The sequence below is a fragment of the Portunus trituberculatus genome, chromosome 43 (assembly GCF_017591435.1).
Source record: "Portunus trituberculatus isolate SZX2019 chromosome 43, ASM1759143v1, whole genome shotgun sequence".
NCBI classification, from domain to species: Eukaryota; Metazoa; Arthropoda; class Malacostraca; order Decapoda; family Portunidae; genus Portunus; species Portunus trituberculatus.
Genome location: NC_059297.1, coordinates 5,836,671 through 5,846,670, shown reverse-complemented (window position 1 = coordinate 5,846,670; position 10,000 = coordinate 5,836,671).

The window sequence follows — 10,000 nt, the reverse complement described above, 5'->3', positions numbered from 1 at the left end:
AAAAGGAGAGAGAGAGAGAGAGAGAGAGAGAGAGAGAGAGAGAGAGAGAGAGAGAGTCTCTTATAAGAACGTACACGTAATAGAGGTGAAGCTCACTGGTGATACAAAGTCTTTAGTAAAACCATTATAGAATCTTAAAAACGCCCCTAAAATTCCCAACCTTCATTAAAGCCTGCTATAAATAAAACCTGTTGTAGGTGGCATCTATTATATTGCTAAATAATCGAAGTAAATATAAAAATGAATTTGTTTAGATTTTGACGTGTAGGCGGAACGTTGGTGGTGGTGAAACACAAGACATAGGAGGAAAGATTTATTCATCTAACGTTTCGACTGCTGTCTTCCTCGGAAAATAGAGATGGAGGGGACAGCACCTTGTATTCACTCCCAGCGGATTAGAGTGTAGGTCAACGGGACTCCTCCTCCAGATGGACTTATAAACCCTGATCCGCTGGGAGTGAACACAAGCTCTCACCCTTCCCCTTTACCTGTACTCTCTGAGGAAAGCAATGGTCAAAATGTTAGGAAAAATACAATTCTACTATATCTTGAGTTTTATAACGGCCACAATCCCATCACTAGAATCTCGAGATCGTCCTTGAAAAGCTTACTATCCGCTACAGCCTGTCTCGAATCAAAAAGTGTTGGAATGTTAAATAAACCTCTTCAGTACTAGGACGCAGTCTTACCATGAGTTTTGAGTATGGTTAGACGATTTTATTGACTTTAGGAAAGGTCTATGGAGGTCAGAAGGTTAATGGCCACAGTCTTTACTATTTTAATCCCCCCTTATAAGTTTCTGAAGCTGTATAAAGTCAGCAAATAGTAAGCAGAGTGAAGATGAAACGTGTCATGGTACTGGAGAGGTTAAGAATGAGGCGTGGGAGGGTGTAAGGTGTGGGGAAGGAAGGAAGAGGTTTCAGAGGAAGCTCGCCCATAAATTTTCTCTAAAAAGGTCATAGAGGTTCAAATTACATCCAGTACTTGACGCGCGTTCCTGCCTCCTTAGTTTTAGCCTCCTCTTATTCTTGTACCTTAACGCTCGTCTTGAAACGCTTACCTCCTCTCTCTCTCTCTCTCTCTCTCTCTCTCTCTCTCTTTCTGTCTGTCTGTCTGTCTGTCTGTCTGTCTGTCTGTCTGTCTGTCTGTCTGTCTCTCTCTCTGTCTCTCTCTCTCTCTCTCTCTCTCTCTCTCTCTCTCTCTCTCTCTCTCTCTCTCTCTCTCTCTCTCTCTCTCTCTGTCTGTCTGTCTGTCTGTCTGTCTGTCTGTCTGTCTGTCTGTCTGTCTGTCTGTCTGTCTGTCTGTCTGTCTGTCTGTCTGTCTCTCTCTCTCTCTCTCTCTCTCTCTCTCTCTCTCTCTCTCTCTCTCTCTCTCTCTCTCTCTCTCTCTCTCTCTCTCTCTCTCTCTCTCTCTCTTTCTCTTAACTTCTACCTCCAAACTATTATCTTAATTTCTTCTTTTAACTCCAATCTTCAGAATTATATCTTTTTACTTCTTTCCTCTTAACCTCTACTTCCGAATTTTTGTCCCTCATCATTCTCCTCCAAACTCCTACTTGTAAAATTGTTCTCTCCCTATCTCAACTTCTGTCCTCAACTTCTTAACAACTTAATCCAATATGTAACAGGGGGCACTGTTTTCAATATATTGGTTCCAGTTGTTTGTCTTGTGCTTGTCTTCTTTTACTCCTTTTGTTCCTCATGTACTTTTTAAAATGTAGTTCCATGTTACCCAAGGTCTTTCTCTTCTTTTTATTTCTATCACCTTCATGGACACTTATTATGGCTTCTCTCACAACGCGCTGCTCTTCATTTCTTCTCCTCAGATGGCATACAGACTATCTTACCCTCGCCTCCTGCTGCTGTCCTACTTCTCAACCCACACCTCAAAACTCTTACCTTTTCTTCCTAACTCCTCCCTCATAACTCCTCTTTTCAAAACTTTGATCTTTTATCTTCAAATTCTTGCCCTTTTTTCTCGCTCAGCTTCTTTCTTTATATTTTTTCCCCTTTAATCTTCTACTTTCTCTCTTCTTTCCTTTAATTTTTTCCCCTCTCTACATCTACCTTGTTTCTTTATCCTCTTACCCATTTTTTCCTCTCAACTTTTTTCCGTCTTCCGTTTACCTTTTTTTTTTTTCTTCCCATTTTCTACCTTCTCCCTCCATCCTCTTATCTTTTACCCTCTCAACTTCTGCCTTCCTCCTTCCTCTTGCCCCTGAGCAACGCAGGTTCTTCGGCGGAGTGGTGTGGTATATTTATCTGCATTTTTCAGAAGGGTAAGCCAAGCAACACCAAATAACTGATTCCAAGTGGACAGTTAGAGTGACAGGCGGAGTGGTAGCACATGTAGGAAGGGTTACGCTGGTGCTGGGGCGGGCAGGTGGAAGAAAGCTACGATTGAAGTAAGTATAAAGATATAATAATAGGGTGAACTGTAAGGAATGTTACGTGAAGCCTTTGTGGAAATGAACAATACAAGAATGATTTGTTTCGCCGTCCAGTGGAAGTTATTGGTGACCTTCATTGATGTTTAGATTGTTCTGGTGACAGTTTAAACAAGGATGTATTGCCAAAAGAGAATTTACAAAGCCACTCGTGAGAACCTTGTATCTCTTTTATCTTTGAAAATGAGAACATAGGATAAAGAAAGGAGAAGTGTAAGAAAGAAGACGTCAGGCTAACATGCAGCAGTCTCTTTATAAAGCACTTACATAACTATCCCTATCTCTGAGGGACTAAAGCTTAAAGAGTACTTACTTCATAAACGAGGAGGAGCCTTCGTATTTACTACCCTACATCTCTTACACTTTAGACTACATTATACAACATATCACAGTGTCCTTAAGGCCGTCATAGTAAGCGTGCCACTGTTTTGTCTTACTTTGCGTTCACTTAAGTTGTTTTCAGTGCATCATTTAACTTGTGGTGCTAATCATAAAGGAAATTTCGATGATAATGTGCCAAGTAGGGTGACATTTCATATTTTTCTAATTGTTACTATTCTGTTTGCCTTCCTCCTGTAGTCTGTCTTCTCTAAACTGGCCGCTGAGTCTCGGTTTGGGAGGAAAATGCCCGTTCTTGAGAAAAACAGTTGTGTATCCTTGTGGTAATTGTGCTGATGGACAGAAAACAAGTATTATACGCATAAAATGAATGATCTAATCGATAAGCTACACTACATTTTTGTCGTGTCTGCAAGTTGCACGATCTTGTTGCGTCCCTAATCTTGAAGACTGCTTTGTGGGTTCAAGGAACGCCTCTGAGTTTTTTTTTTTATAAACTTTACTTAATTATATTATTTACAAACATTTACACTTTACGACCCTTACGACAACAAAGAAAACCACGAAAACCACGAAATTTTAATCACTCTCTTCACTCAAGGTCCACCTTCAAATGCCTCAAATTCTGCCACATTATATCTTGAACTCAAATTCATTACACACACAATAACTTCATTGATAACACATTTTCTCTCTTCACTTAAATTTCTTCTAATGTTCCAGATTTCTTCACAATATTCCCGTTATCCAACTCAAATCACGCAATTTAAATTCAAAGATAAGATACATCCTAACACACCCTACAATTTACCTTCCAATAAAAACAACACCCTACACAACCTACACATAACCATTTTTACTTTATCAAAATATGACACCAACATTTTCTGTGACTGCATTACAACTGTCTGGCTACACTTACTGGTCTTGAGATAGGCGGTGCGCCCATTTTGACCCTCTGGTCTGACAGCTCTCTCTCGCTGTCGTCTCTCGCCTTCTCGGCGTTCTCGGCTCTCTCTCTCTCTCTCTCTCTCTCTCTCTCTCTCTCTTACACCTCCTAATATCCACGCGTTACTTGACTTCTCGTCCATATCATTTTGCTTCCGGCGACCTCTGATTACTACCAGATATGAGAAGGTTCCATAAGCTTCTTCTTGTAATCTGCTGCTCGTCTCCGGCTGTGTTTGTCTTGTCATGACTCACCGCCTCTTGTTGTTCTCCTCGGTGGTCACGGGACTTCTTATCTGTAAGATTTCGTGTCTCTCATGTTTCTTCATTTATTATTCTCCTTCTTACTTCCATCATCTCTTCATTCTTGCTATCTTCATTCTTACGTATTTCATTTCTTCTCGATTTCCATGTCACAACATTATGAAGAGAACAGTAACAGGAGACCGAGACCCACCGGCCAGTTTACAATAGAAAGACCAGAGTGGCTTTTCACGTCATTCTGTAGAAGTAATGATGGGGTAGGATTATTGAAGGCGGTGATGGTGGTGGTGGCGATGGCGGCGGTGATGGTGGTGACGATAGCGGCGGTGGTGGTGGTGGCGATGGCGGCGGTGGTGGTGATCGTGATAGCGGCGGTGGTGGTGGTGGTAGAGATGGCGGCGGTGGTGGTGGTGGCGATAGTTTCCCTTCTCAGAAAGCGCTGAAAATTTTTTTCTATTAAGAGCATCGTAACTCTCCTCCTTCCCTCCTTCCTTTCCTTCCCTTCTTTCCTTACTCCCTCTCTTCTTTCCTTCCATACTTTTTCTCTTCCCTTTTATCTTTTCTTTCCTACTACTCTCTCTCTCTCTCTCTCTCTCTCTCTCTCTCTCTCTCTCTCTCTCTCTCTCTCTCTTTCTCCGTTAACATGCTTCCATCCTCTTTTCTTGCATATTTTGTCTTTTCCTTCATTTTTTCATATTTCTTTCCTTCTCTCCTTACTCTTTTCTTTCTCTTTTCCTCATCTATCATTTTCCATCTTCTCATCTTATTAATCTTCTTTCTCCTCTTCTTTCTTTCCATCTTTTTTCTCTCTCTAGTCTTTACCGTTCTCCTTTCCTCTTCTCTTTTATCCTGCTTCTCTCTCATCTCCCGTCATTTTTCTCTTCATCCTCCTTTATTCTTCTTTATTTTTCCTCCTCCTCTCTCTTTTCTTTTCACTTTATCCTTTACTTACATAAATATTTCCTCCTCTCTTCTTCTTACTCTTGTTCATTCCTCTTATTTCTTTTAATCTCTTTTTTTCCTTTTCTTTTCTTTTCCTCTTGTATTCTTCTCTTCCGTCTTTTTTCCCTTTCTTCTCGTTACAATTTTCTCCTCCTGATTGTCTTCCTCTCTCTTCCTTTCCCTCCATCCTTTCCCCTTCTCTCTCATTACTATTTTGTCCTAATATTCTAACCCTCTCCATCCTTCCTTTTATCCTTTTCCCTTTCCCCTCCTTTCCATTCTGTCCTTATATTTCCCACTTCCTTTAAATCCTTTCTTTTTCTTTAACCTCCTTTATAGTTTTTTCTACATCTTTTTTTTTTTCGTCTCCTCTCCATACCTTACATCCTTCCTTTCTCCTGCCTCCTGTGTATGCTCATCCTCCATCTTTTTCCCTCTCCTCACCTTACCATTTTGTCCTAATTTCCTTCCCTCTCGACCCTTCTTTGAATTGAGAGGTGGGGAGTGATTAAGGGAGAGGGAAGATTAGCTTACCCTGGGCTAATCTAGTCCTGCTTTAATGAGAACCTTTTGATCAATGATAGCCACCTGGTTCTTCCTTCACTTCACTTTTTCCTTCTTTTCTTCCCCCTTCTTCCTTAATTTTTTTTTTGTTTATTCTCTATTCTAGTCCTTCCTTCTTTTTTTTTTTTTATTTATAGGTTCCGTATCTCGTTTTCTTTCCTTGTTTCCATTTCTTCTTACTGCCTTTTGTTTTTCCTTTCTTTCTTTCTTTCTTTCTTCATTTCCTAATTTATCATGTTTGTTCTCTATTGTAACTCTTTTCTTTCTTATTCCAATAGCCTCCATATTTTCTTGTTTGTTTTTTCCTTTCTCTCTCTCTTTCTCTCTCTCTCTCTCTCTCTCTCTCTCTCTCTCTCTCTCTCTCTCTCTCTCTCTCTCTCTCTTTCTTTTCTTTCTTCGTTTGTTTTTTCTTTCATTCTTTCTAATTTCTAGTTTTGTATCTATATATCCATCTATCTAACCATCTATATTTCTTTCCTTCTCCCCTTTCTCTCATTATCTTCCCTTCGTCACTTCATTCACACCCTTCTGCCCTTCTCCTCTTTTATTCTTCCTTGCACTATTACTTTCTCAGTAGTCCTAAGGTCAGTTCACCTCATGAGGGCCACGCAGGGGCTTGCGTATCCACCTAACTCTGTACAAACTGCCTTTCTATTCCTTACTACCCTTTCTACATACAGATCATCATTTTCTAAAGTTTCTTCCTTGATATTTATTTCTCATTACCTATACAATCAGTCAGAAAAGGCATTATTTGGCTAGGTGGAGTTCAGTTAGTCAGCCACCCAGTCGGTCAGTCAGTCAGGGTCATCCCGCCATATCACTTTAAACAGCATCATCCCTCCCCTGTCCCCTGTACATGTAGAGTGTTAGGTAAGGCCTGGCTAGGGTGACGCAGCGCTGTTAAAGTGGCGGAGGGCGGGATGGTGGCTGGCTGAGTTGATTGTCTGCACCCGGGGGAGATAGAATGTGCATAGAGAGGGCTGTGTAGGAGTGGAAGAGAGACAGGGACGGGGGAAAGTTAAAGCTAAGGTGTAGGAGGTGATGGCGGTGTTGGCAGAGAAAGCAGAGTGTGTGAGTGTTTGATGGGTGGGTGAGGCGGGTGTTATCTTAGTGGTTATGTAAAGATTAGTGCTTTTCAATGCTGCTATTGTAGGTACGTGAGATTTTAAGGGACAGAGACACACACACACACACAGAGAGAGAGAGAGAGAGAGAGAGAGAGAGAGAGAGAGAGAGAGAGAGAGAGAGAGAGAGAGAGAGAGAGAGAGACAAAGACAGAGAGAGAGAGGAAAACAGAGACAGGGAAAGACAGAGACGAAGATGCAGATGCAGACGGATAAACAAGAGAAGAGGGAGAAAACAGAGACGGAAACGGAGACAAGAGAGACAGAGACAGAGACAGAGACAGAGACAGAGACAGAGAATGGAGAAAGAGATAGGTAAAGGGACAGTGGAATCCGGTTCGAATGGATAAGACTCATATTTGTGTTTTTTGTGGAATAATCTTCTCTTCCTCCTCCTCTTCCTCCTCCTCCTCCTCTTCTTCTTAGTCCTTTTTTTTCATCTTATTTATTTCTTCTTTTTTTCTTCTTCTTCTTCTTCTTCTTCTTCTTCTTCTTCTTCTTCTTCTTCCTTCTCCACACTTTTGTTTCTTTTCTCCTCCCCACTTTCATTATTTTTCTTTATTTTCTCTTCTTTCTCCTTGCCTCCATTTTTTTTTATTTGATTTTGCTTTTCCTTCTCATCTGACCATCCATTTTTATTAAAGTCACTTGTTGCTGCTTTTTTAATTTCTTTCCGATAGAACATGAGGTTGATGTTGCTATAGAAGCTGGTGGTGTGGTAGTAGTGGTGGTGGTAAAAGTAGTAGTAGTAGTAGTAGTAGTAGTAGTAGTAGTATTGTTGCTTTTCTCACCCTCCTTCATCTTTCTCTTCGTTCTATGCTTTTCTTTTGCTCTCCTTTCGATTCCTCTCTCGTGTTCCCCGCCCAGTTCTTCCCTTCTACCGTTCTTCCTCCTCCTCTCACTCCCTCGTGTCCGTTTTTCCCGCACCGCCAAGTAACGTGAGGCTAAGCCAATAAATAGTGTGCCTGCCATGGATTTTAGCAATATTTCTTGAGCGGGAACATATGGAATGGGACATAGAAAACTGTGAAAAACGACTCTCCAATGGAAGAGATACTCGTATATTGAAGGAGTAACGTATAGAATTTCACTGCTCGGGGACTTATTGGTATATCATTCATCGTTATTGTGAATTTGCAGGAAAGAATAAGAGCTCCGTGAAAAAAAAGAAAAAAAAAAACTGAGCTGGTTATTATGTTCGTAGAGAGAAATTGTTCTTAAATGTACGGAAGGGAAGGAAGAAATAGAGGAAGAGGAGTGAAAAGTGAGGAAAAAAGGCAGAAAATCGTGAAGACAGTGAAAGAAAATAGGAAAAAGAAAGATTGAAATGGGAAGAGAAGGAAGAGAAGAACATTTAAGGGAGGTAAGAATGTAAGAAAGAGAGAATACAAAAGAGAAATGAGAAAGGTGAAATGTAGAGGAGAGTAAGACAGGCAGAAATAGAAAAGAAAAGGGCAAGACTGGAGAAAAAGAAGAGAGAAAAATGTGAGCGTACTGCAGGATTTTATTTGTATTATTTTGTATTTTCTTACGTAATATGGAAAACACTTGGACTTGATTACTGCGGGAATCGAAATACTGAGGGATTGTTTTTGTGAAGACTATACACGAAAGTCTTTTAGTTCAGCATTATGTACAGGAAAAGAACGTGAAAGTACAGTAATATAACTACTTTTTTAAAACCTATTTATCTATTTTTTTTCTTATCTAAATGTTTATGAGTACACTTAATTATTTGTGAAACATTACGATTAGTGGAAGGTGAACTCTCTCTCTCTCTCTCTCTCTCTCTCTCTCTCTCTCTCTCTCTCTCTCTCTCTCTCTCTCTCTCTCTCTCTTTCTGTCTGTCTGTCTGTCTGTCTGTCTGTCTGTTTGTCTGTCTTTGTCTGTCTCTATCTCCATCTCTCTGTCCCTCTGTCTCTGTCTGTCTCTCTGTCTGTCTGTCTGTCTGTCTGTCTGTCTGTCTGTCTGTCTGTCTGTCTGTCTGTCTGTCTGTCTGTCTGTCTGTCTGTCTGTCTCTCTCTCTCTCTCTCTCTCTCTCTCTCTCTCTCTCTCTCTCTCTCTCTCTCTCTCTCTCTCTCTCTCTCTCTCTCTCTCTCTCTCTCTCTCTCTCTCTCTCTCTCTCTCTCTCTCTCTCTTCTTGCAACCAACTTCAGGACTCACACACTCGTTCAATTCTCTCGTACGACATCCCTCTTCATTCCTCACTCGAACCACATTATCAAAGTCGCATAAATAACCCCGCGCCAAACTCACGTAGCCACAAATTCCAGTTAAAATACGGAGATAAGACGTGGAGCAGCAAAAAAAAGTTACAAAAAAATGCCGTTTCTTGCTCAGTGCAGGTGTGTTGTGTGGTTGGTTGGAGGGAAGAGGGAAACAGGGGAGAGAGGAAGGAAGGAAGGAAGGGAGGGAGTGAAGGAAAGGAGACATGGATGGATAGGGCATAGAAGGAAAGGTGAAATCTCTACGGGAAGTTACTAAAATGTTCTTTGTGTCTTATGCGTGGAAGTTTTTGTAAATAAATGGCTAAAGGAAATCAATAAAAAAAGTAGAAAAGAAAAGTAAAAATTTTGGAAAGTCGAACGGAATTGGTATGTTCAGTTTTTTGTCTTTTTTTATTCAATTTTTCCATTTTTTTTTTAAAGAATTTATGAACCAATAACCATATTTTTCTTTTTCACGTGTTTATGTGGCACTATGCTCTCTCTCTCTCTCTCTCTCTCTCTCTCTCTCTCTCTCTCTCTCTCTCCATGTTACTCTGTCCAGGTAATTTCTGGAGCCGGTGTTTGTCTGTGGGTGCGACGAGTGAGCTTAGGTGTCGTGGGAGCCCTTCATTTGTTTTTTTCGTGGGCGTCTGGTGAGGGGTGCTTTTTATACTCTCTCTCTCTCTCTCTCTCTCTCTCTCTCTCTCTCTCTCTCTCTCTCTCTCTCTCTCTCTCTCTCTCTCTCTCGCTCTAACGAAGGTAAAATTCAAAAGGCATTTTTTACAATAGACTCGTGAGGAATAATACACGTCTCTTGCATTATTTTGGTCATTATCCTCTAAGAACTGTTGAATTTTGTGTTGTATTGTGTGAAGACCAAAGAAAAGAAAGTAGTATAGGTGTAGATCCAAATATTCGCGTACTTATCTCTATAATGTTACTTTACGGAAACTTTCATTATTTCAGTAAAAAAAAAAAAAACAGACGTAAAAAAAAGAGAATCAATAGTATAACAATGAATAATATAATATAATAATAGTTTAATAATGAAGAGCATAATAATAAGTATCACTGGAAGAATAGAATGACTCGGAAACAAAAGTAATACAACACAGGGAAGAGAAGGAAAGACTAAGGAGGAATTATTGAACGCGTGCGGAGAA